Source organism: Echinops telfairi, unplaced genomic scaffold (genome assembly GCF_000313985.2).
Source record: "Echinops telfairi isolate 266 unplaced genomic scaffold, ASM31398v2 ScPeMD7_7422;HRSCAF=8460, whole genome shotgun sequence".
In the NCBI taxonomy this organism is placed as follows: domain Eukaryota; kingdom Metazoa; phylum Chordata; class Mammalia; order Afrosoricida; family Tenrecidae; genus Echinops; species Echinops telfairi.
Window position 1 is genome coordinate 2,663,943 of NW_022111322.1, and position 24,316 is coordinate 2,688,258.

A 24,316-nucleotide genomic window follows, 5' to 3' on the forward strand; every position below is an offset into this window, starting at 1 on the left:
TATCATGGTGGGCGATCTTAGATCTTGTCTCAGTTCTGTCTCTTAAAACTGACTGGCTGAAGACTATACTTTCAGGGATCATTTCTATAGTTTTTTACTAGAGAAGTTTCTCGGATCGTGCAGAGCACAGAATACTGACTGGCTGACACAGATGAATTCCATTCTGTGAGCCTTGGTGTGTTGATCAAAATGGAAAAGGTGCCACCCTTCAGGAACTGCTCATGGAAAGTATTCAGTTAGATAAGACCTATGGAAATACTTATAAATCTCAGCCAGGACCAGCGCCTCTGAGTTGATTCGGACTCATGGCCACCTTTGTGTGTGTCAGAGCAGGTTCTGAGTCGTAGGGTTTCCACATCTTTAGAGGAGCAGACAGTCTTATCTTTCTTGTAAGGAGTGGCCGCTGGGTTTGAACCACTGGCCTTGCAGTTTGCAGTACCCCCCCAGTGCTACCAAGGTTCCTCTGTATCAAAAACTCTGCATTATGAAGAGTCATAATGCAAGTTTTCAACTCTTCTTATGAATGTTCTCATTGTGCTTCCATACACTGCAAGCAGTACTGAATAGGTCAAGTAAGGGAAAATTCAGGGGATGGTTGGGGCAAATTTAGATAATCCATGTATAATAGATTGTTAAACAGTTGCCTGCCATTTTGCTATCATTTGAGACACAAAGACACACACATACTAGGTATCAGAAACTGTATGTTACGGCCACATCCAGTGTACATGGTGAGTAACACGTCATATCCAAGTGTGTCTTTGCAGTTGGACTTGTGATTTTGGCTATGCTAAATAGGATTCGAGATGATACCGTTTCATGAGACTGAATTCATAACCTCAGAGTTCTGAACGAACACTCTAAATCTAAAACCCTTCACTAAAGAAAAGCTCTTCCATGCCAAAGAGAAAGCTGATAATCAACTAGTTTTTCGTTTCAGCCCAAAATGAGGTTGGTTTACTAGGGAACTGGGAGACAGGAAATTTAGCTTCTCAGCTGGTTGGAAGGGGAAACAAGGAAAGAAAATATGCACCGTAGAGTTTTACACTTAGAAAAACATCATGAGGTTTTCATTCTTATTGATTTTCACAACTTTCAGCATTCAGGAAATTGACTTTAAAAATGCTGCCTAAAAGGCAACTTGTTTCTCTGATTTGGAATTAGTTTGGTCACTAGAGAAGACAGGCAATCTGAAAAACTATGACTAATAAGTGCAGTAAACTGCCCGCAGCAGGACTGGTAAGAACATGCTTCAGGAAAGCAAGGATTTCGACGAGGTGTCTGGTGAAATTACTTGTATTACCAATTCATGGGCACAGAGGTGAGGTTAAGTTAAGTAGAAGTGTGATGATTTAAGAATTAATGTTCCTAAGCATTGCTATTTCATCAAACCTGATAAAGAAGTACTTTATAAATATGATCGATTCTAGTTAATACTTGGAGTTAGCCAGTTTCATAATAAACTGCATTTTACACAGTTAGCTGATTTATGTGCGGGTGGGAGAAGCCTATCTCTTTATTTTAGTTCATCTCTGTTGGTTTCTTAGGGCTGCTGTAACAAAATACCACAAACTGGGTGGCTTAAGACGCCAAGGCAGTAAAGAGGTCTGGAGTCCGGGCCACTGCACCTGCTTTCTGGTTCTTTCAACAGATATTTCCCAGTGCCCACTAAGTACCAGCCCTGTGTTTGCCTCATATCGGGCACTGTCTGAGGCTGCCCCTTGCCATTTGGGTTGGCAGCCTACCAAAGAAAATCCTGGGGCAAAAACCTGTCTTGCAAGATGAGATGATTCCATGAGAGCCATTTAACTTCAATTAAAAAACAAACAAACAAGATAGGCCCTTTGTTCCTTTCCCCAGACTATTGATGACTGCTTGTCCCTTGGATGTGTTTGCACACGTTCTTCGTAAGTAATTCATCAGTTGCTGTTGGGCTAGATGTTGTTTACTGACTCTTGGGGCAGCTTTCTTCTTCTGAGCTCCCTCCCACTTTGTAGCTCAGGGGGATGTAGCCTGGACGCTAGGGGAAAGAGAGAACTTAAAAAAAAGTATCCTAAAGAGAAACCAAAGTTAGACGAGGCCTAGTCCAGCATGACTCACCCCATACCTTGCCTGTTCAGCCGCCTCCTGTCTGAGATCCTTTCCCCCCATACTGGCTACTCTAAAGGCGAGATCCTTAGTTAGATCAGTGGTCACGACAGAGCTGCATACTAGAGAATGTTGCTCATCCATGTGTTCATCTTCACGCATTCCCTTACTCAATCTTGAGCTTCCTAAATGTCTACTGCCCATAAGTGGTAACAACATTGCCCCCCGCCCCATTCAATGAGCTATCTAGGAGTGACAATGGCATGGAGAATAAGGAGAACAAAACAAAGTAGGTTAATAACCACAACAGAAATACAAAGTGCTATTCTTGTGGTGCAGTGTTTATGCTTTGGGCTGCTAAACTCAAGGTCAACAGTGAGAAACCACCAGCTGCTCCTCGGGAGAAAGACAAGACCTCCTACTCCCTTCAAGAGTCACAGTCTCAGAAACCCACAGGGGTAGGTCTACCCTGTGCTACAGGGGCACCATGAGTCCGACTCGACTCGATGGCAATGAGCCGGGCTGTGTACGTTGAGAATAGGGAGAATAACATGATTGGGGAATTATTGTGAAGAAGGACCGAGCTGAACCTCCAAATGGTGGGTAGGATATCAAAGAGGAGTGTTTGGGTGAGAAAAATCAATACATGTGAAAAGAACAGAATATCATGGTGGGCGATCTTAGATCTTGTCTCAGTTCTGTCTCTTAAAACTGACTGGCTGAAGACTATACTTTCAGGGATCATTTCTATAGTTTTTTACTAGAGAAGTTTCTCGGATCGTGCAGAGCACAGAATACTGACTGGCTGACACAGATGAATTCCATTCTGTGAGCCTTGGTGTGTTGATCAAAATGGAAAAGGTGCCACCCTTCAGGAACTGCTCATGGAAAGTATTCAGTTAGATAAGACCTATGGAAATACTTATAAATCTCAGCCAGGACCAGCGCCTCTGAGTTGATTCGGACTCATGGCCACCTTTGTGTGTGTCAGAGCAGGTTCTGAGTCGTAGGGTTTCCACATCTTTAGAGGAGCAGACAGTCTTATCTTTCTTGTAAGGAGTGGCCGCTGGGTTTGAACCACTGGCCTTGCAGTTTGCAGTACCCCCCCAGTGCTACCAAGGTTCCTCTGTATCAAAAACTCTGCATTATGAAGAGTCATAATGCAAGTTTTCAACTCTTCTTATGAATGTTCTCATTGTGCTTCCATACACTGCAAGCAGTACTGAATAGGTCAAGTAAGGGAAAATTCAGGGGATGGTTGGGGCAAATTTAGATAATCCATGTATAATAGATTGTTAAACAGTTGCCTGCCATTTTGCTATCATTTGAGACACAAAGACACACACATACTAGGTATCAGAAACTGTATGTTACGGCCACATCCAGTGTACATGGTGAGTAACACGTCATATCCAAGTGTGTCTTTGCAGTTGGACTTGTGATTTTGGCTATGCTAAATAGGATTCGAGATGATACCGTTTCATGAGACTGAATTCATAACCTCAGAGTTCTGAACGAACACTCTAAATCTAAAACCCTTCACTAAAGAAAAGCTCTTCCATGCCAAAGAGAAAGCTGATAATCAACTAGTTTTTCGTTTCAGCCCAAAATGAGGTTGGTTTACTAGGGAACTGGGAGACAGGAAATTTAGCTTCTCAGCTGGTTGGAAGGGGAAACAAGGAAAGAAAATATGCACCGTAGAGTTTTACACTTAGAAAAACATCATGAGGTTTTCATTCTTATTGATTTTCACAACTTTCAGCATTCAGGAAATTGACTTTAAAAATGCTGCCTAAAAGGCAACTTGTTTCTCTGATTTGGAATTAGTTTGGTCACTAGAGAAGACAGGCAATCTGAAAAACTATGACTAATAAGTGCAGTAAACTGCCCGCAGCAGGACTGGTAAGAACATGCTTCAGGAAAGCAAGGATTTCGACGAGGTGTCTGGTGAAATTACTTGTATTACCAATTCATGGGCACAGAGGTGAGGTTAAGTTAAGTAGAAGTGTGATGATTTAAGAATTAATGTTCCTAAGCATTGCTATTTCATCAAACCTGATAAAGAAGTACTTTATAAATATGATCGATTCTAGTTAATACTTGGAGTTAGCCAGTTTCATAATAAACTGCATTTTACACAGTTAGCTGATTTATATGCGGGTGGGAGAAGCCTATCTCTTTATTTTAGTTCATCTCTGTTGGTTTCTTAGGGCTGCTGTAACAAAATACCACAAACTGGGTGGCTTAAAACAATAGTTAGCTAGTGTCTCACAGTTGTGGGGGCCTGAGAGCCACACTCAGGATGCCCACAGGCTCTCTCTGAAGCCCTCTGGGGGGATCCATCATCCTCTTTTCCAGTTTTGGGGAGCCCCACGCCATCTTTGGCTTGTGGCAGCATACCTCTGCCTCTGTTTTCACAAGACCATCTCCCTTCCGGGTCTGTCCCTCCGTGTCTCCTCTTCCTTTCTTATAAGGACATCAGTCGGATTGGACGAAGGCCCGTTCTAACCCAGAATGCCCTCTGCAAAAAGGCAAATTCCCAATTAGGTCACATTCTTAGGTGCCAGAGGTCAGGACTTGGCCACGCCTTTCAGGGAAACACCAATCAGATCACAGTGATCCGTGACGTGACAAACAGACCTGCACACACCAAAGCAAACCAAGCCCACTGCCAGCAAGTCGATTCGGACTCCCAGTGAGTGACCTCATAGGACAGTGGTTCTCAACCTTCCTCATGCCGCGACTGTTCATACAGTTCCTCATGTTGGGGTGACCCCCCACCCATACCATTATTTTCATTGTTACTTCATAACTGTCATTTTGCTACTGTTATGAATTGGGTGACCCCTACAAAAGGGTCGTTTGACCCAAAAATGGGTTGGGACCCATAGGTGGAGAACCGCTGCTATAGGACAAGGTAGAACTGCCCCAGTGGGTTTCTGAGGCTATAAATCTTTACAGGAGCAGAAAGTCTCATTTCTCTCCTGATAATTGACTGGTGGTTTTGAACTGCTGATCTTTCAGGCAGTACCTGAATAACTATGCCACTGAGTTCCTTGAAGGTAGACATACTTGTGGCCCTAGTATACAACCAGACAGTCTGCTGAAATGTAGATGAATGCGCCGGCAGTTCACATGCTTCAATCATGCAATGACTGTGCACAGAGCAACACGCTACATGGGGTTGCTGTCCTCAGAAGTCACATCCACCTCACGGTGTGGCACCAGCAGTCTTGTAGTCCCTGGGCGCTAAGAAAGCTTTAGTAGGGCCATAAAGGACTTTGGACATCAAACCATGTTGCTCCCTTCTCGATAAAATATGAGCATATGCTGAATTCCTTAAAAGCTAGCCTTGAACTCTAACCTCCCAGTGCCCCCATCAGCAACAACACACAAGCTCCTAGCAAATCCTTTGCACTCACTGAATTATCTCTGAAGACATATGTTGTTTGGGGCCCTTTATAGAGTGGCCAAAGGAGCATCTTTTCTCTTTGGTTTTAATCCCCCCCCCCCCCCACTGAGAGGTAAGAGCAACTATGTTCAAAAGCCATTTCAATTTTTAATTTAAAGGTAAATTTTTACTTCTTCTCCAGCCTCCTTCCTATACCAGAGATTAAATGGACATTCCTGTTCCCTTTTGTCATAAGAAATGACATACTACTTTGAAAAGAATTGCTCAAACTCTTTCTAGAATCTTGTCTCTGAGTACAGGAATGTACTGTGTCCTAGACAAAGCGAAGACTTCAGTTACGAGTTCCCAAAAAACCCTTCTAGCTAACATTGAATTTTCCTCCAGAAATGACTGACTTCTTTTTCTGAAATCAGTCTCTCTCTCTCAACGCCCCCCCGCCCCACACACACGCGTGCACACCCACCCACACCCACACACTGTGTTAACATCCTGCTCAAAAGTCCACAGAGGCTCCTTTTTGCCTATTACAGCAAAAACTGCCCAAGCCAGAACGTGCATCAGGCAGAAGCCTGTCAGAGAAGGAAACTCAATATGAGGTGGCTTCAAAAATGGTCATGGAAATAATTCCATTACCTTTAAATTCCATTTTCCACCAACTTTGTGATGCCCCCCTCATATTTCCACTAATAACGGAAGAAAACTGTGAGTCCCAGAAAAGCAAGGCAGACCCGACGACTCTAGCTCTCACTGGTTTCACACCTACAACCTTTCCTCAGCACAATCCGATCATATCCTTTACAGCTTCCAGACACATTCTTCCTCGTCCGTATCCCTCCCTGGGCACGGGACTCACACACGTGCTTCCTGCTGCCCATTTGCACTCCAGTAGTAAATCCTCTTCAGGAAATGGCCTCCTGCTCCCCTCTGACAATTTAAACCCGTTTCTTTGAGTCCTGTCCTGCTGTCAATCCTCCGGAGTCAACACCCCTCACCCACAGAACTAGCCATTTGCCATCGGAGCAACGTGGACTCATGGTGAGCTCGCGATGTCAGGGGAGAACGGAGCGCCACAGTACTACCCTGCATGCTGATGGTTCCAGATGCAGCCGCCAGGGGACTCACATCTCCCACCTTCAAGTCAACAGCGGAGCTCCTTAACAGTGTGCCCAAACCTCAACAACGACACACACAGGTCACAAATTTAAGAGTAACAACAACAACATCCACTGCCATCAAGTCAATTCTGACCTATACCAACCCCATGTAGAAGGGGCCGACGGGTTTCCAAGCTGCAAACTGCTTAGAGAAGCACACTCTTCTGTTTTTGCAACATGGAAAACTGACCCCTAAAGAAAAAGAAAGAAAGGAAAAGAAGTTGGGTGGGTAGAGGGAGGTGCTGTGGTAAAATGGAAAGGAAGAAATTCATTATTAGGAAAGGTAGAAGGTTATCCATAAATTATTATATTGTATATATAGACAGGGATGTCTTTGCAGTCCACACATTATTAACATTCCAAGGAGAATAAGACAATTTAGTATTATACAAAGAGTTATGGTTACTAGTTGACTTAAACTCAGGCCAAGTAAGTAATGGTCAAGTGTATGTAAAGATTGTATTCGTAGTAGTGTAACTTTAAGTTGTGCTCTAAATTAGAGATGACATTTGTTATATATTAAGTATCTAATACTCCTGCCAGTTAATATCATACACTGTTTGAAGAGTTCTATTTTAGTAGATGCATTAGCAGCATTAACCTTAGAGAATATCTACTCATTGATTTGAAAACAATTCCTCCCAACCCCCAAGGGGCCAAAGCTATCCTTGTTAATAATGCCTGGCACCAAAGGCACATAGCTAAAGAAATTGTCTAGATAACTTGTCATGTTCACAGAGTCTAAGTAAATCTATGGGCGTGTGGTAGAGTCTGTGTGAGTTCCGGTACAATGCACAGCATCGCTGCGTGCAAACAGGGAGCCGTGATGGCCGCACAACATTTTGAGTGTAATTAATGTCTCTGAATTGTGCCCCCAAAATGGCAAATTTTATGCTACATATAAGTATAGTTTATGACAAGAAAAAATGAAGTAGACTAGCATTTTTAGGGCTTCTTAATTTTTTTTTCTTTGCAATGGAAACCACTCTTTAACTGCAATACCGGTTCGATCCTACCCTTCTACATCTCCGATGGAACCCTAACAATGTTGGGCACCTACGGCTATGGAATGTGTTACAGCTTTTATACCCTCATGCCAACAACATCAGGGCTGAACCTGCACTACTTACTGTAACCCAGAAGGCCTGGACATTAGCCCTGTGGTCCAGAGCCATGGACCAATCCTGCTGTCAAAGGCCATGCCCATGGTCATAAAATTGTGATCTTTAAGACTCCCTTGGAGACTTTCGACTGACAAGGCTGACTCCGGTGAGGCATCCCTGAGGAGAAGCCACATGGACCTACCCAGATGCAGCCTGGGTGCTGGAGCAGCCACGTGGAGACACCTGCCAGTGCTGAGATGCTTACACCACTGGATTCACAAGACTTCCCACTCACTGGCCTGTGATCTTCCTGTTGCTGCAAGTGTTTTGTGAATCTGAGGAGGACTTTATAGATTAGTAACAGACATCTGGGCTAATACTGGACTTATGGACTTGCTCTGGACTGGGCTGGGATTTTTTTCTCAATATTCAATTACTCTTGTATATAAACTCCTTTCTTATAGACATATTAAAAAAAAAGACTACAGAAAAAAAAATCGTTTCCTTCTCATGTGATGCCAAGTTAAAAGTTGAGATCTTTGTTGCCATGGAGACGAGGTTTTTCTCTGCGGTGCTGGCCTTTTCCTGGCAGATGAAGCCTGTACTATAATCAATAGGAGAGCAGTACTTCATTTTCTATATCCCTCTTGCGGTACAAGATTCTAAAGCAAAAGAATACAGAACCACATTTGATGGGTCCAAAATGTCCACAGATAGAAATTTCCCCTGTGAAATACTTGCAATCCCAATAAACTGCCAACCTATCTTTTACTATTTTCTGCTGAGAGATGCATGGAATATGTAAGCATCCAGGCCAACAACTCCCATGCATATCAAAGAGTCCTTGGCACTTATCCGCTCCTTTCTTTTACTTTTGACTCCCCCACCTTCAGGGTACTTAATCAAGAACCAACGTGAATGGAGAATTCTTTAGTTTGGCTCTAAATTTTGGGACAAGGCCAAGGGTAGAAATGAATCTCTCTAGAACCAGGTGACTCATACTTGTGCCAAAGAAACATCACTGGCAAGCTCTAGGTGGTGAAAATGGTTAATGCGGTTGATGGCAAATCAATAGGCTGGAAGTTTGAGTTCACTCAGTAGTGTCTTTAATTAGGAAGTTGATGAAGAATATTGAAAATACCACATACTACCAGAAGAACAAACAACTCAGTCCTGGAAGAAGCCCAGCCAGAATGCTCCTTAGAGAGGTGAATGGTGAGAGTTTTTCTCACGTGGTGTAGACATGTTATCAGCAGAGACCAGTGTCTGGATAGGACACCCAGGTTGGTAAAGTAGAAGGTCCCTGAAGAGAGTCAAGAAGATAGATTGACACAGTAGCTGCAACAATGGATCAACCACAACAATGCTGTGAGGATGGCGCAGGATGGCTAGTACTTTATTCTGTTGACAAGACGGTCGCTGAGTTAGAACCCACTCGACAGATTTCATCTAAAAAACATACAACGCCCCCAACAACAGTAACAAAACAAAACAAAAACAAATTTAAAATGGGTCAAAGGAGAGAACAAATAATAAAGTGGTAAATTTTAAGGTAACTATCTGCATTAATCTACTTTCCAATGCACTCTATCAGACAGCAAGATTATTCACATCCCTAATCAATGGTCAAAGAGCATTCTCAGGAACCTTCATCCACAGGGAACTCGGAAAATGGATTTGGGCTTTCAATGCCGTCCATAGCAAACCAACCAAAACCAAACCCACTGCCATGGAGTCAATGCTGGCTAATGGCAGCACCCCTGTGGGTTTCAAAGACTTTTAACTGTTTATGGGAGTAGAAAGCCCAGTCTTTTTCCCATGGAGCTGCTGGTGGCTTTGAACTGCCAACCATTAGGATTGCAGCCCAAGGAGTACCACCACAGGACCAGGTACTCAAAATTTAAGCTCAGGTACCAATACTTCCTATACTCTTGGATTTTATTCTTTCCAATCCTTGGAGCAGACAGGCTAGTGTGCTTCTTCTGTACGGACTTAGCTGACACTTCACTTAGATGGCTGCTTGTTTTAAGACAAGCTTTTAAGATCCCACACACTATTCCTCCTAACAGCTGGGTACCATCTGATTTCTTCACTACACTTGGCTGGAGATTTTGGCTCCTTTGTTAAGGTAACTAGTTTTACTTACCCTGACTAAAATAAGAAGCTAAATGGATCCTGAAATAGCATTTCTTTGATGGGCTTATCCCACCCTCATGAGTCAAATAGTGTCCTAAACTAATCCTTAACAATTCATGTTAGAATTTCGAGGCCACTGTTGGTAGGTAGAGCCCGTGTATTGAACCTCTGGGCTTAGGGATCACAGAAGCAAGTCTTAAAGAGTTGGTACAAGCCTGGAATTGATGGCCACAAACACAAACAAAAACCCTCCCCCTTAGCTTCCTTAGATCCCCCATGCCTATGGAAAAAGAACAAGCTGCCTTTGAAAGGTGGAACCCACAAATGCCATTGCAGGGGAGGGTGGGGGAGGCAAGGGCAGGAGAAAGAACCATCTGTAATACCCAGTCTCTTTCTACACATTCACTCAGCATGTAGAGGCGGTCACGCCCTCTGATACCGCCACTTTTCATTCTGCAAATGGGTAAAGTGCGCATCCTTGCTTGGCTCGATGGGGAAAGTTCCCAAGAAAATGAAATGTCAGGGAAACGTGGCTTATTGGCTTTGCTCTCTATAAATTCCCTTTTTAATTCTGCTTTCAATAACAACATCCCTCTGTGTTGGTGTGTCAAATGAGCTTCAGTCCAAATAGGGTGTGAGAATGGAGAAAGGCGGTGCAGACAAGCTTTGATTTTCATCTGAGCAGGTCAGAAACACAGGAATACAGGACTGAGCTTGAAAGATGGCCATTAATAGCTCTGAAAAAGAATTGGCACGTGTGCTACTGGACAGTCATCTTAAAAAGCATTGCCAGATTCCTGGGGATAATTTCTCCCTTAAGAGTCGGTCCCTCCCACTCCTATTCCAATCCTTTGATAAATGTAAATACTCTATAAGCTGAAAGGAAGCGCCCCTGAAAGTGGATGGAGAATTGCTGGAAACCAGGCCTGTTGTTCTGTTAGGTTCACAATCAAACTACTGACCAGGCTCTGTGCTCGGGAGAGCCTTTGAGACAAAACTCCCCCAAGCCAAAGCTGGCCCTTTGAGTGGATTCCCATTCAGAGTGACCCACAAGGCGGAACAGAACTGCCCTACAGGGTTTCCTTGCTGTCATCTGTGGCGGGGAGCCCCCTGGTCGCACAGTGGTTCAGTGCTCCATTGCTAACAGAAAGGTTGGTAGTTTGAACCCCATGAGGCAGTCTGCTTCTGCAAAGATTTACATTCTTGGAAACCTGTGTGTGTGTGTGTGTGTTAGTTTGGGACCCACTAGATGGCCCTGGGTTTTGTTTTGTTTTTTAACCATTATGGAAGCAGACTGCCACATCTGTCTCAAGCGGACTAGCTCGTGAATTCAAACAGTCACCCTTGAAGGTAGCAGCTAAGTGCTTTAGCCACTGCATCACCTGACTCCTTCAACCCCGATGCTCCATGTAACACCATTTCATTCCCTAACTTCTTGCTCATTTTTATGACATTGGAGGGCGTACTGGTAGAGTGATGGTAAAGGTAGGGTTTCGTCGCAAATTCAATATGAAGTTTTGAACTTTTTTTTTTTACCTCTCCGTATATAAACATTAAAATATAGAAGCAAATAATTCTGGTATGCATGTGAATCACATTATTCTAGTAAGACTTTCAGAGCTAAGCTTTCCGTCTATGTTATCTGCATATACAGGATGCAGATACGCATGTGAACTCAAAATTCTTTCTGATTAGAATAATGGAGTGTTCTACGTGAGACAGGCTTAAAATATAATCTAGTGTCATTCCTTCAGGTTATTACGTGAGAAGACAGGCCTAGGTTGGCATACACACACCCACACCAGCCACGGGTTTACACACATATAGGGAGACAGGTGCTAGGGAAGAAATGACATATGCATTTCTAATTCTTTAGATGCTTACCCTTCGGATACTTAGAAAAAAATATATACGTAATGACATGCAAGCACGGCCCAAGGGGCAAAATCACTCTTACAGACTTGCCCCCTAAGGTGGGAAAAGCTTTGCCAAGGCTCTATCAGAAGGGAATTTGGATTGGGGAGACCCACTTCCTCGTGCGCTCTTTCTGGGGGCCAGCGTGCAAATCAATGACGGACAGGCTCCCCCAAGGCTTTGTCACCACCTGCTCACTGGCATTTCTGCTACCCCTCACTAAGGAGACAGACTGAGTTGTAATGTGGGGTTGGGCGGCTTAGCCTTCTTAGGATCTGAAGAGTGGACCCCACCACAGGGGCCAACAAATCTGATGCTAGGCCCTGTACAGCCATTTTACATGACAGGCTTTATAGGCTTGGTTCAAAGCGACCTTTGACAAGCTGTGTTTAAGTAGAGACAGAACAGAAACAAACTGCCCAGGGCTTGAGGGACACCATCAGCCCCTCTTGTCCATCCTATCTGAAAGGAAGAATCAGGAATGTGCCACTAATGGATCACAAATACTAACCGTTACCATGAAGCCATCCTCAGCAGTGCCAATGAAGTGCACAGGGCTAGCTCCAGAGAAAGCAATGCTAAATGAAATAGAAACCAAACAAACTGGGCTGTTACCCTGCTCAGCTAGTCTGAGAAGGATGGCAACCTGTCTTAGAGTTGGCATCCACTGGGGGATTAGGAATACACAGCCCTCAAATACACTGACCAAGGGCACTAGGGCCACCTGCTCTTTACAGGGTGGGTCTCCCCAAAGGTGGAGATACAAAGAGCACTCACTAAAGGTCTGCCCCCCCCCCACCCCGGCTCCATGGCCAGGAGTTAGCCCGTGGGGGTCCTGGCTCTGCAAACCAGACGAGCACACACATATATACAAAATGCCACGGAAGAGCTCACCAGCTCTCCCCACAACCTGCTCCACTGCAGGCCCAAAGAACCACGGGGAGCAGGGATTGGGCGAGGGCATAGTACCTGAGTACTTTGTAAATAGTACCTGAGTACTTTGTAAATAGTACCTGAGTACTTTGTAAATAGTACCTGAGCCCAGAGCAGGAGAAGCCTGCCCAGCAATGGACATGAAATGATTTATCTGAAACATCTTCGAGGATAAGCAAAAGTGGAGGGAGGGTATGGGGCAGAAGAGAAGGTAATAGTTCCAGAAAGCACTCCTGTGTCCACTCAATGAGGAACAAATGAGCTCTAGCTTGGATTCTAATCGGGACGTTGCTTCCCTCCCCCCCCCCCCCCCCCCAATGATCTGAAAACATTCCTGGTCATTTAGTCTATATTTGGAGTGTCGAGATTGCATCAAGAGGGAAGGCAGATTAGAGTCACAGCAACTAAACCAAGCCGCTCTGGGGTTGAGTGGGAGAGCAGGCAGTGGACATTCTGGAGGGTTTGTGGGAGGAAGCAACCTGTCAGGGACATACACCAATGAAGGTCATATTCAACAAATCTTTTAGGAGGGGCAAAGTAGACACTAGCATAAACTCTAGAGGCAAGAAAGGAAAACCCTGCTGTTTGCCATCCTGGATTCAAGACTATCACAAGAGAGGGTCAGCGGAAAAATTGTTGCTCCACTGAATGCCCTTTTACAAAGTACCTGAGAGTCCCTGTGTGGCCCCAAAGAGTAAGCACCAGGCTATGAACTGAAAAGTTGGTGGCTCGGATCCATAAGAGGTGCCTCAGGAGGCCTAGTGATCCACTTCTGAAAGGCTATAGTCATTGACAATCCTATGGAGTATAGTTCTACTTTGACATGTGTGAGAGGGCACGGGGTCACGAGGAGTCACAGTCAATCTGATAACACACACACACACACACACACACAGAATTTGGCCAGAATAGATGCATCAGGTTGCTAACTGTAACTCACATGTCATTTTGAAAGCTGGTATGATTAAACCTGTCCTTTCTTCTCCGGCTAGTGAGAAACATGAACGCTACTCACACTGTCCACCAACTGCAGGGAGCTGATTTGCTGGATTAGCCAGCACTCTCCACTCTTTCTCTGCATCATACCAATCCTGCTGGCACACTGAGGGCTCCTGGGTAATGAGTTTCCTCTCTGGGATGTCTGTGCGTTTGCAGACAAGAGTCAGCTGCATCCCCAACTCTGTCTATGCCCATTTAGTTTTGCTATTTTAATTACACAATTCAATTAAAGATTCTGCAAAGTGAGGGAAAAGAGCCCGTGAAGAGAATGAGATGTCTGTATGCAAACTAAGTGGAATGATTTGAATAGCTTTTAATTAAGTCAAGTTTTCCTTAGAATTAGGTGTCATCAGGATAACTGGAAAATACTTCTTAAAGCAGCAGAAGAGTCTAGGATTCTGCAAATATCATATTGAGCTTTTACTCCAGTAAAGAAAAGAAAACTAGAAATTGTAGATGAAGCCCTATGTAGAAATAAGACACAGAACTCTATTTAAAAGACTAATATGTAAAGAAAAGGGCTTATACTTACATTAAATTAAAATGTTTAAAATGTGTGCATATATACATATATATGTACATATACCCACCACATTGCTTTATGATGATCTAGTTTAACTTTCTAATGGCATCTGATGAGATGGCTTTTACCATAACTAAATGTCCAATTCAGCTTGAAATTTATCCAAATTGATCATTTATTTAAAGATTCACTTTAAAACATATTCAGATGCGCTGATGGCATCCCCATTCCCCTAATAGCAATTTGGAGTCCCCCCAGTTTGAGGGCGGATGTGCTGTGTCAATGATGGTGGTGGGAGCATTAGGCGTGTCCTGGCACATGCATTGCCTGGCAGCAGAAATGTTCCCGTTCCCATTACCATGTTCACTCTGTGCTCTCTGGCCACTGATGGTGTGAAGCCCTGGGTGGGCCTCTTCTTTCACCCCAGCAGCGCTCCCAGGAGGACCTGATCATCTCCTTAGCCTGGGTCAGCTTTCTCCTAGGTCTCACTAGCTGCAGAACTGGGGTCTGCACATCCCTGGCCAATGGTCCACCCCAGCATCTCACCTCAGCACCCTTGTGCAGAGCATCTGAGCTGTTCCACGCAAACATGGAGGTTTTCTATACGGTGCTCCTTCCCCTTTCCATCCCCAATGAGAGTGCGGAGAGAGACCCCTATGCCCACTGGCTCCCTTGAATTCCTGCCCCAATAGCCAAGCTCGGAGAGAAAACTCAGGATGCCCACCCTCTCTTTCAGTTCTCTTTCCTCTCATCTTGACCTTGGCCAGAACACAGACCCGTTTTCTTTTTCAAGTTTCTCTTGCATCATCTGCCCTTCATCCTTCTCCTGACTGCATTCTCCTCCATATTACGGGGGCACCTTGTGAGACGGCCCCCCAGCCGTGTCCTCTTTCTACAGAAGGAGGAGATAAGCGAACGTCACAAGCTGGTTCTACAATGTCCGCTTACAGCCACGTCTCCTCCCCACTGTGTCTTAGGAATCAGATGTCGGAAAAAGACTTCAAGGGCGTGGAAAGAGATGTATTAGTTTAAGAGCTGTGAAAACACTTATTCATTTACCTGGCGATTTCTCATTCCAGAGTTGAGGGTCCAAGTACTTGAATATTTCTGCTCCTCTTATGAAATCTCCAGCGGAAATGGAATGGCTGCGCTTGCTCCACGGAGGTGTCCCAACTGGACAGTGCGGATGCTTGTACCAGAGAGCACGAAACCGAGCCAGGTGTACCTTTGCAGAAATGCCATCTCATCGAGAAGACTTTGGCCTCAGTGTGGTGTTCCTGAAGTGGTCTCCTCCTCCCTAGACCCGAGAAGGGTTCAGTGAAAGGACAGGAGAATTCCACGCTGCCTCCAGGAGAGCCTGAGGGGGTTTGCTGACTGGAGCACTTTTGCCAGCAGACACAGGCAAAGGCAGATCTAAAGCAGAGTGTGGAGCTCCAGCAGGACAGAAATGGGAGGAGGGGACGGACCATGACTCTTCAAAGACACAGACATCAATACCTCAATGTGACAACACCGTGCTACTCACTCCCTGCTGACCTGGAGGCCTAGCATTCCCTTCTCACGTTCAGCTAATGCCTGGGGATAAACAGGGAATAGGAATCTCAGGGCTGTTCTCCCCTAAGTGCGATCCCAGCAGGCCTTTGTACAGCAGGCCACTCACATGGATGCTCAGAGATGTTCTCTGGGGAGAAATCACACCTGTGCATGTTCCTGGATAAAAGCATAATTTCATCTGTTACAATTTTGCTTAGGACTAGCAGTCCTGTAAAGGGAAGCTTAACCTTCCCTGCCCTCAGTGCAGTCTGGTTAATTAATGATCTACCACTGGGAAGAAAGGAGTCTGTGTGCATTAGAATGGGAACAGAATGCTAGGGGTCAAGTAAATGCAAAAATGATCAATGGCAGCTCAGTGGCAGGTGAAGCCAGGGGGGTGTTGCTCTATAATGCAAGCTAGTGGGGTGGGTGGAGCTTGGGGTTCCAAAACAAAGGCTATTGTTGACATCTCTGTGACATAAACTATCTGTGACTCATTGTTGTGGGCAGTGCATACTTAGATTCCCTTTCAACATCAAAGATCTTCAAACTGGTGCTGGGAGCACTGCTAACCACAAAGCTGGGGGTTCAAATGTACCAACTGCTAGAGGGAGAAAGATGACACTGCTTGCTCCTGTAAAGCTTTACAGTCTCAGAAATCTTACACAGGGCTGCGGTGAGTCGGAATCCACTCAATGGCAGGGAGATTTTAAATTAAAATGAAAAGTTTAATTTTGATTACTGTCAATCTACTTCACAACAGTCACTTCCCAAAGAAGACTTGAACCTATTTTAAGCTGTCTTGCTGGTTAATTTCCATTCTAACGTTCAAAGTCTAAAATTAATATGGTGATAATGAGTCTCTTACACAGTTTAACTGAAATTTTGCTTTCATATTTAGTGTGATGAAAGCTCTCTCTCTTTTTGGAGCAAACTTTCTTTCTCTTCCTCTTTGCAAAGCTTACCCATTGTGTTTATCTATGACTGGACATGTTTCTTTGCTATGGAGACTGCAAAAGAGGGCAGTTTGGGTCTGAGTCCAGGCTGTCCGAGGGGCAAGTTTATTGATGAAGAAATGACCCCATGTATTTTTTGGGCGGTGTTCAGACACAATAGACATTTCCCCCTCAAATGTCATAGAACCAAGAGAAAAAGTGGCCAACTGGACACACACACATGATTTCCTGGTGACAGAAAAGAAGGTTGGGGCAGTCACAAGGAATACAGTAGCCACTAAGTGCTTGCTAGGGGAAGAGTTCTCTTTTGATAATGAAAAATAAAGAAACGTACAGCGATGGGGCACAGTGAGGCTACCTTGGCACTGAGATGAGAACTGATGAGACCCCTAGTGGTTGCAGTGACTTCCTCAAAATGTCCCCGCTGGCCATGATCTTTCTTTATAACACCTACCAAATGAGTGGGAGAGCCTATGCAAGTGGGAAGTGTTGAAGTGTCTGTGACCCACTAAGGGGCCTGGATAACTGACCAGTGATGTAAATGGGGGTACATGCATTCTCACGATGGGATTATGCAAATGAGAGACACGAAACCCTGACATGGGATTGGTTAGTTTTGCCATCACACAGGTTTGAAACGAGCCACTTCAGAAGCAGAACAGCAAAACCTCACGACTCAAGAGAAAAAGAGGCAGGTGTCTGAGATCCCTGTATTGAACCTTCTTCACCCAGACTTTGATAACCAGTGAAAGAGAAGTCAAGGCAGCAGAGCCAGGAGAGGGTACACTGGGCTTCCCAGTCCACAGAGCAAGAAAGCTGAAGGCTGGCTGACAGAGTGGAGTGCTTCGGGACCCTGGCTAGGGAGCTTTCTTGCCAACCCGCTGAGCTAGAGCTGAGCACCTTTAGGCTGAGGCTTACTGGGACAGTGAACATCTATAGGTAGAGCTAAAAAAGATTTCTTTGTAACACTTGTCTGATAAGGAAAGAGATCAAGAGCCAGACAGAAGCAGACTTGCGGGCATGACTATGAAGAGGCTATCCTGACTGAAGAACTGTATCCTGCATTATTTCTGATCCTGAATTTTAACTTGTTACTACCCCAATAAACCACAAAATCCTAAATATTGCATGTGAGCTCTGTGTGGCCATTGCAATGAATGATGGACCTCAGCATAGCAGCAGAGTGCACGGGAGGGGCAGCTGGCTGCAGAATTGGCCGAGAAGATTGACGGACGGAGGCATGTCTGTCCTTCACATCACTGGAATCAGCTTTGGGATGATGCTGATGCCTCGTCCCCCTCATGAAGGTAGAAGAGGCTAGGCATTGTCTCCCTGCCATTTCTCACTCCTTTATTCACTCACTGGGAGAAAGACAAGGCTCTCGACTCCGGTAAAGAGTTAGAGTCACCAAATGAAATATCTAGGAGAGGCAGTGCTGCAGTTACAGTGGGCAGAAAGGAGATCTATTTCTTAGAGGAAAGTGATGGACAAATTTTGGACACATGATGGTGACAATTGCATGATATGATGTACCAACATCAATCAGTTGTACACACTATATAATCAAAAGTACAAGAATATTAAAATAGAAAATATTTTGTTAAAAAAAGTCTGGGAAATCCATAGAGCCAGTTCCACCCTGTCTTATGAGGCTCAATGAATCAACTGGATGGCAGGAGTTTGGCTTGCTTTGTTTTACACACTCACTGACACTGATGCAATCAACATCCTATGGTTACCCAGCTTCTGGTGTCTAGACTAACTGAAAAGAAAACATGTAAAAGGTCATCAATTCCCCAACCAAAGAAAAAAAATCAAGTGGTTTTTCTTTTTCATTAAATTTTATATTTTAAAGTCCCTGCGGGCTTACAAAAAGTTGCAAAAATAATCCAAAGAACTTCCACACACAACTCACCCAGTTTCTCTAACATCTTTATCCACAGCACAATTCCAGGCCTGTCTTATCTTACTGGGCTTCACTTCGCTCCATTTCACAGAAACAGAATTGTTTACGAATGGGAAGTTTCTGGCAACTTTGTGTCAGGGAGATCCACTAGTGTGCATTTTCCAACAGCGTGTACTCATTTTGTGTCCATAGGTCACATTTCAGTAATTATCACAGGATTTGAGACCTTTTTCACAATACTGTTACCCATCTAACAGCGTACAGTAGAGTGTAAGCATAACTTTGATATGGGCAGGGCAACCAAAAATATCTGACTGACTCACTGCTTTCTATGTTTGCTTAACAGGACAGGAGTCTGGAACTAAACCTGCTATATACAAATCAGAAAAGTCAACTATGATATGATACTGTTATCTAATCTACAAACTTTATTTAAACTTTGTCAATTGTTCCACTTATGTCCCTTGGGGGACATGGGATCCAACACTATTGTTGGAACCAAAAGTATCCAACAACGTTATCAAATCAAGTGCCTTTTGTAGTTCCATACAATAAAGTTTATTTCACACAAGATGTCTATGGCATGATCATAAAAATATCTATTTCTGAGCTTCATCAGCTTTCTTTTGTGAGTCATGTGGTTTCCTCTGGAAGCACCAACTCTGTCATTGTCCGCTCCCTCCTGCAGATCCTCAGTTGCTGATAGCCGTGCTTGTGAGTTGAGCATTTGCCAACATCACTTCCAATGGCTTTGTGGATTCTGGCCTTGTAGTCAGTAAGTGTTTAATAGTCTAATAATGAGAAGCAGGGGAGAATAATGTCCCAGAGCAGGAGTCTGGAACCAGACTGCCAGGGATCAATCTTGGTCCCGTAAATTTCTAAGCTACAGAAAATTACGTAATTTCTTAATTTCCTTGCCTGTAAAGTGGGGAGAACCGTATCTCACAGGGTTTTGTGAGAGTTGAAAGCAAACACTTAGAGCATAGTCCAGCATGTAGTTGGAACTATGTAGATGCTTATTATCACCACCACCACCACCATAAAAGTCTATAGAAACACTTAAGCAGCAAAGCTCAAGGGAGGCACGTCTAGACCAAATGAACATGAGACAATGACCAGTTGTCAAGGTTCTAACTCACAGGACCCCATGGACTCAAGGAGGGAGAACAGTGCTCTATGGGGTTTCAATTGCTGAGAGCTTTTGGAAGTCGAATGCTTTGGCTTCGCTTTTTTTACATCTAACATTTTATTGTGGATTGGGTGAAGGTTTATAGAGCAGGTCAGTTGTCCATTAGTTCAACCATATTTCATTTCATCTTATTCCTTCCAATCCCCACAACGTAGCACTATGTAACCATTTCCTTCCTGTGTTTCCTGTATCCATTCCACCTTCTTTCCAAACCCTTCTGAAATTTGCCCTTGGATAATGTTGCCCTTTGGATCTCACATGGTTGATGATTCAAAGGGATGTATACCTCACTAGTATTATTGCTCCTCTTATAGACTTGTTTAATGTTTGGCTGAAAATGGAGTCATGTAACTAGTATTATTGCTCCTCTTATAGACTTGTTTAATGTTTGGCTGAAAATGGAGCCATGGAAGTGAGGCCATTCCAAGACTTAAAGGGTACTAAGGACCATTGTCCTGGAGGTTTACCCCAGTCTCCATCTGACCAGGAAGCTTGGTCTTTATTGTGACTTTGACTTCTGTTCTACACATCTCTCCATTTCCAACTCAAACTTCCTATTAGTGGTAGCTGGGTGTCATCTTCCATCTCCATACCATTTTGCTGATCTCCCCTTTAATTGTATATTGTCTTCCTTTTCACCCGTTAGCACGTGTCTGTCTGTCCTTCAGCCTGAAATTTATCTGACTTTCCCTGCCCACCCCTAGTAACTATCTCTTAGTGGATGAGACCCTTTTCTTGACTATTTTTACATTTCACAGACTTACCTCATAAAATGGATGTTACTCTTTACCATCGTGCCGTGTTTCATTGAGCATATTTACTATAGTGTATCCATTTTTCCATTGATAGACAGGTAGGTTGTTTCTATCTTTTTGCTTCTATGACTAGTGCCACACTGGATATGGTGTGTAACCCTTTCTTCTAAGGTAGCTCTGGGTAGATTTCAATCACTAGTCTTTCAATTAGTAGCCAAGTGGTTACTCACTTTTACCCTCAAAGGATAGAAGGAATTGATGGTTCTCTATGAGGAAATTGTGAGAATCTAGCCCTTTATGTTCCAACTAGTTCCTAAATCTTTGGAAATAAGATAATTATTGATTACTGTTTATGCTTGGCTGATTCATGCTTTTCCAGAAAAACTGTATCTGAATGGAATCTCTTCAAGAGTGTAACTAAATAAACATCTCAAAAACAAAACAAAAATCCTCACTGCCATTCAGTCAATGCTGACTCATAGCACCGCCCTGTGGGTTTCTGAGACTGTACCTGTTAACAGGAGTAGAAAGCTCAGTCTTTATCCCTAGGAGCTGATGAACTGAAGGTGGTTTGGAACTGCTGACCACATGGCTGGAAATCCAAAGAGTAACTATTACATGACCATCTATTTCACCAAAATTGAGCTTTTTTTCCCTTGTTGTCCCTAAGCAATACTTCACCAAGCTTTTCACAGAAAAAGCATTAAGAGAAGATGAGAGTAAAGTAATACTAGGACTTTACAACATTCATGGAAAAGCGAAGTTAAAAAATAATGTAATTTATCATTGACATTTTTAAGCACCCTTGAAGAGACACTCCCCATCCCCACACTTAAAGTGTCGTAGAAAGTGGCCGCATCTTCCCGAAGAGTCCTGTTTCATCTTTAAAAGCTGAGCACACTTTGTGTTATATTCCATAGCACGTATATATCACTTTAACATAAAGGTAATTTAAAAATTATTCACCATCACATTAACCTTGCTTCTTTAGTCTTCTTTATTTATTGTTCTAATTACCATATGCACATGCTCACTCACTGCCATCTAGTCAGTGCTGACTCATTGGGACCCTAGAGGGCAGTGGAGAACTGCCCTGTGGAAAGATAGCTCCATCTTTTCCACAGGGAGTGGCTGGTGGGTTTGAACGACTGAACTGTGGTCAGCAGCCCAACGCATAACCCATTACTCCACCAGGTTCTTATATGCAACCGATGTGACTGAAAACAGCACAACCGGGTCAGGGACACCTTGACCTTCAAAGTAACACCTTTGCTTTTTAATATTTAAATGAGTCATTCAGTGATCTTTGATCTTCATGGGATACTATAAGTCCTCTTCACTAGGAACAATCAAGGTGTGTCACCTGCATGCCACTGGATGACTGGTAATATCACATGCCAATAAAATTTTACTGAAGATAATTTTAAAATTGTCCCAGCATTTTAAATGGTCCCATCAACAAGGAGCTGCCAGAAATTCAAGACCTATTCAGAAGAGGATGTGAAATGAGGCATATCATGGTTAACATCAGATGGATCTGGCTGAAAGTTCAGAATACTAGAAAGATGTTTACTGTGTTTTACTGACTATACAAAGACATTCTGCTGTGTGGATTCTAACAAACTATGAATAGCATTGAGAAGAATGGGAATTCCAGAACATTTCATTGTGCTCACGTGGAACCAAGAGGCAGTCATTTGAACAGAACAAGGCGGAACTGAACGATTTAAAATAAAAAAACCTTCTCAGAGTCTTACCTTTTCATCATAATTAATGTGTATGCTGAGTAAGTAATCTTCAAGGCTGGACTATGTGAAGAACATGACATGAGAACTGGAGGAAAGCTCATTAAGAAATTGTGATATGCAGATGACACAGCCTTGTTTATTAAAATAAAAAAAAGACCTGAAGCATTTACTGGCAAAGATCAAAGAAAGACTACCTCCTTCAATATGCATTATAATTCAATGGAAAGAAAATAAAGATCCTCTGAACTAGACCAACAGACATTATAATAAATGGAGAAAAGAGAAAAATTGCCCAGGGTTTACTTAAATCCACATCAGCAATGATGGAAACGGCAGTTAGGAAATCAAACAACGTATTGCATTGGACAAATCTGCAGCACGAGACCTCTTCAAGGGGTAAAAGAGCCAGGTTGTCATTGTCAGGACAAAGGCGTGCCTGACCCAAGCCACGGTATTTTCCACGGCCTCATATGCATGTGGAAGTTGGACAAGGCATTAGGAGGTCTGAAAAAGAATTGATGTATTTGAATAAGAGTGTTGGTGAAGAGTATTTCAAATAAAGTGGACTGTCAGAAAAGCAAGCAAATCTGTCTCGAAGAAGCACAGCAGGAATGCTCCTTAGTAGCAAAGGTGTTGAGACTGCATCTCATGTACTTTGGATATGTTATCAGGAGAGACCAGGTCCTAGAAAAAGACATCACGCTTGGTAAAACACTACCTAGAGCAAAAACACACAAGAAGGACTGATACATGGGCTCAAATACCACAACCTTCTGGGCTCAAACATCACAGCAGTTGAGGGGATGGCTCAGGGCCGAGTAGTGTTTGTTCTTGTGCAAAGGGCCGCTCTGAGTTGGAGCCGACTCAGTGGCCCCTAACAACAGCCAGAAGAATAGACAAAGCTGCCTTGGAACGACCGCAGGGACGCTCCGTAGAATCCCGAGAAGATCCACAGTCTGGGAAATCCACTTAGCTTCACATACTCTGTACATGATATCAGGAGAGCCTAGCCCCCGGAGAAAGAGACCATGCTTGATAAAGATGAAGAGCCTTAATGAGATGAACACGGTGGCTAAAATAAGAGGCTGGTAATGATGATGAGCCTGGTGGAGGGCTGGGTAGGTGGTTCCATTGTACATAAGGTCACTATGAGTCAGAAATGACTTGATAGCACTTAACAATAACAGCAAAACGTGGCTACAGTATTTTACCGCCAACATCCTCAGGTAAAATTAATACCCTAAAAGGCATATTATGTGAATCCATTTATCCTGTAACTTTGCTAACTTCTTTCTTATACCTAGAGAGGGGGACAAAGTACAGTATGGGAGGCACAGATGAATGGAAGACGAGCTACCATCTATCTAGTGTTGAATCTCCTAAATGTCAGGGAGAATTTATCTGAAAAAAATCACCTCAGGCTCATAAATGAGTAAATAAAAAAAAAAGAAAAATATTAACTCATGACCAACTCACCATCCAGAGCTGCATTTGTTAATAACACCAACTGTCATTACTTGTCTAAGTTCCATCACTTGCCTACATGTTAGGAACACGGGCCAGGGTGATAATGATGTTCAATTGCTGAATACTTGGGGGTGGGTGATCAGTCTACAGATTAACCATGTTCGCATGGCATGCATAGATCTGTCGGCTGTCACAAAGAAAGTCACAATCAACAAGAACTATTCTACCTTTACAGATATTACAAAACACAGCAGCCCCAGGTTCCGTTTTAGATCCCTGCAACAAAGTGAGTCACCTGATGTTCTAGTTTCCCATTGCAGAGAATGCATACACCTCCTGGGTTTTTTTAAATGTGGAAGAGTACTATGAAAGTTTAAAACACTGTAGGAGCTACCAACACATAACACCGAGACATGAAATGAGCAGAGGCTCTTAAAGAAAATGGTGACAATGCACTTGCTCTACTCAGGAAGGATTGCCACAAACCTTCACTTTGTAAG

The 24,316-nt window shown here is 43.6% G+C and overlaps 1 protein-coding gene and 2 pseudogenes across 1 annotated transcript in view; 2 read left to right on the plus strand and 1 right to left on the minus strand.

The window, feature by feature from the left end:
* The window catches only part of TMEM108 (transmembrane protein 108), a 376,751-nt gene that overhangs the window by 188,224 nt on the left and 164,211 nt on the right, over positions 1 to 24,316 (minus strand). The gene's annotated exons all lie outside the window — the stretch shown is intronic.
* On the plus strand, positions 60 to 152 carry LOC115872297 (annotated as a pseudogene).
* LOC115872298 lies at positions 2,811 to 2,903 on the plus strand (annotated as a pseudogene).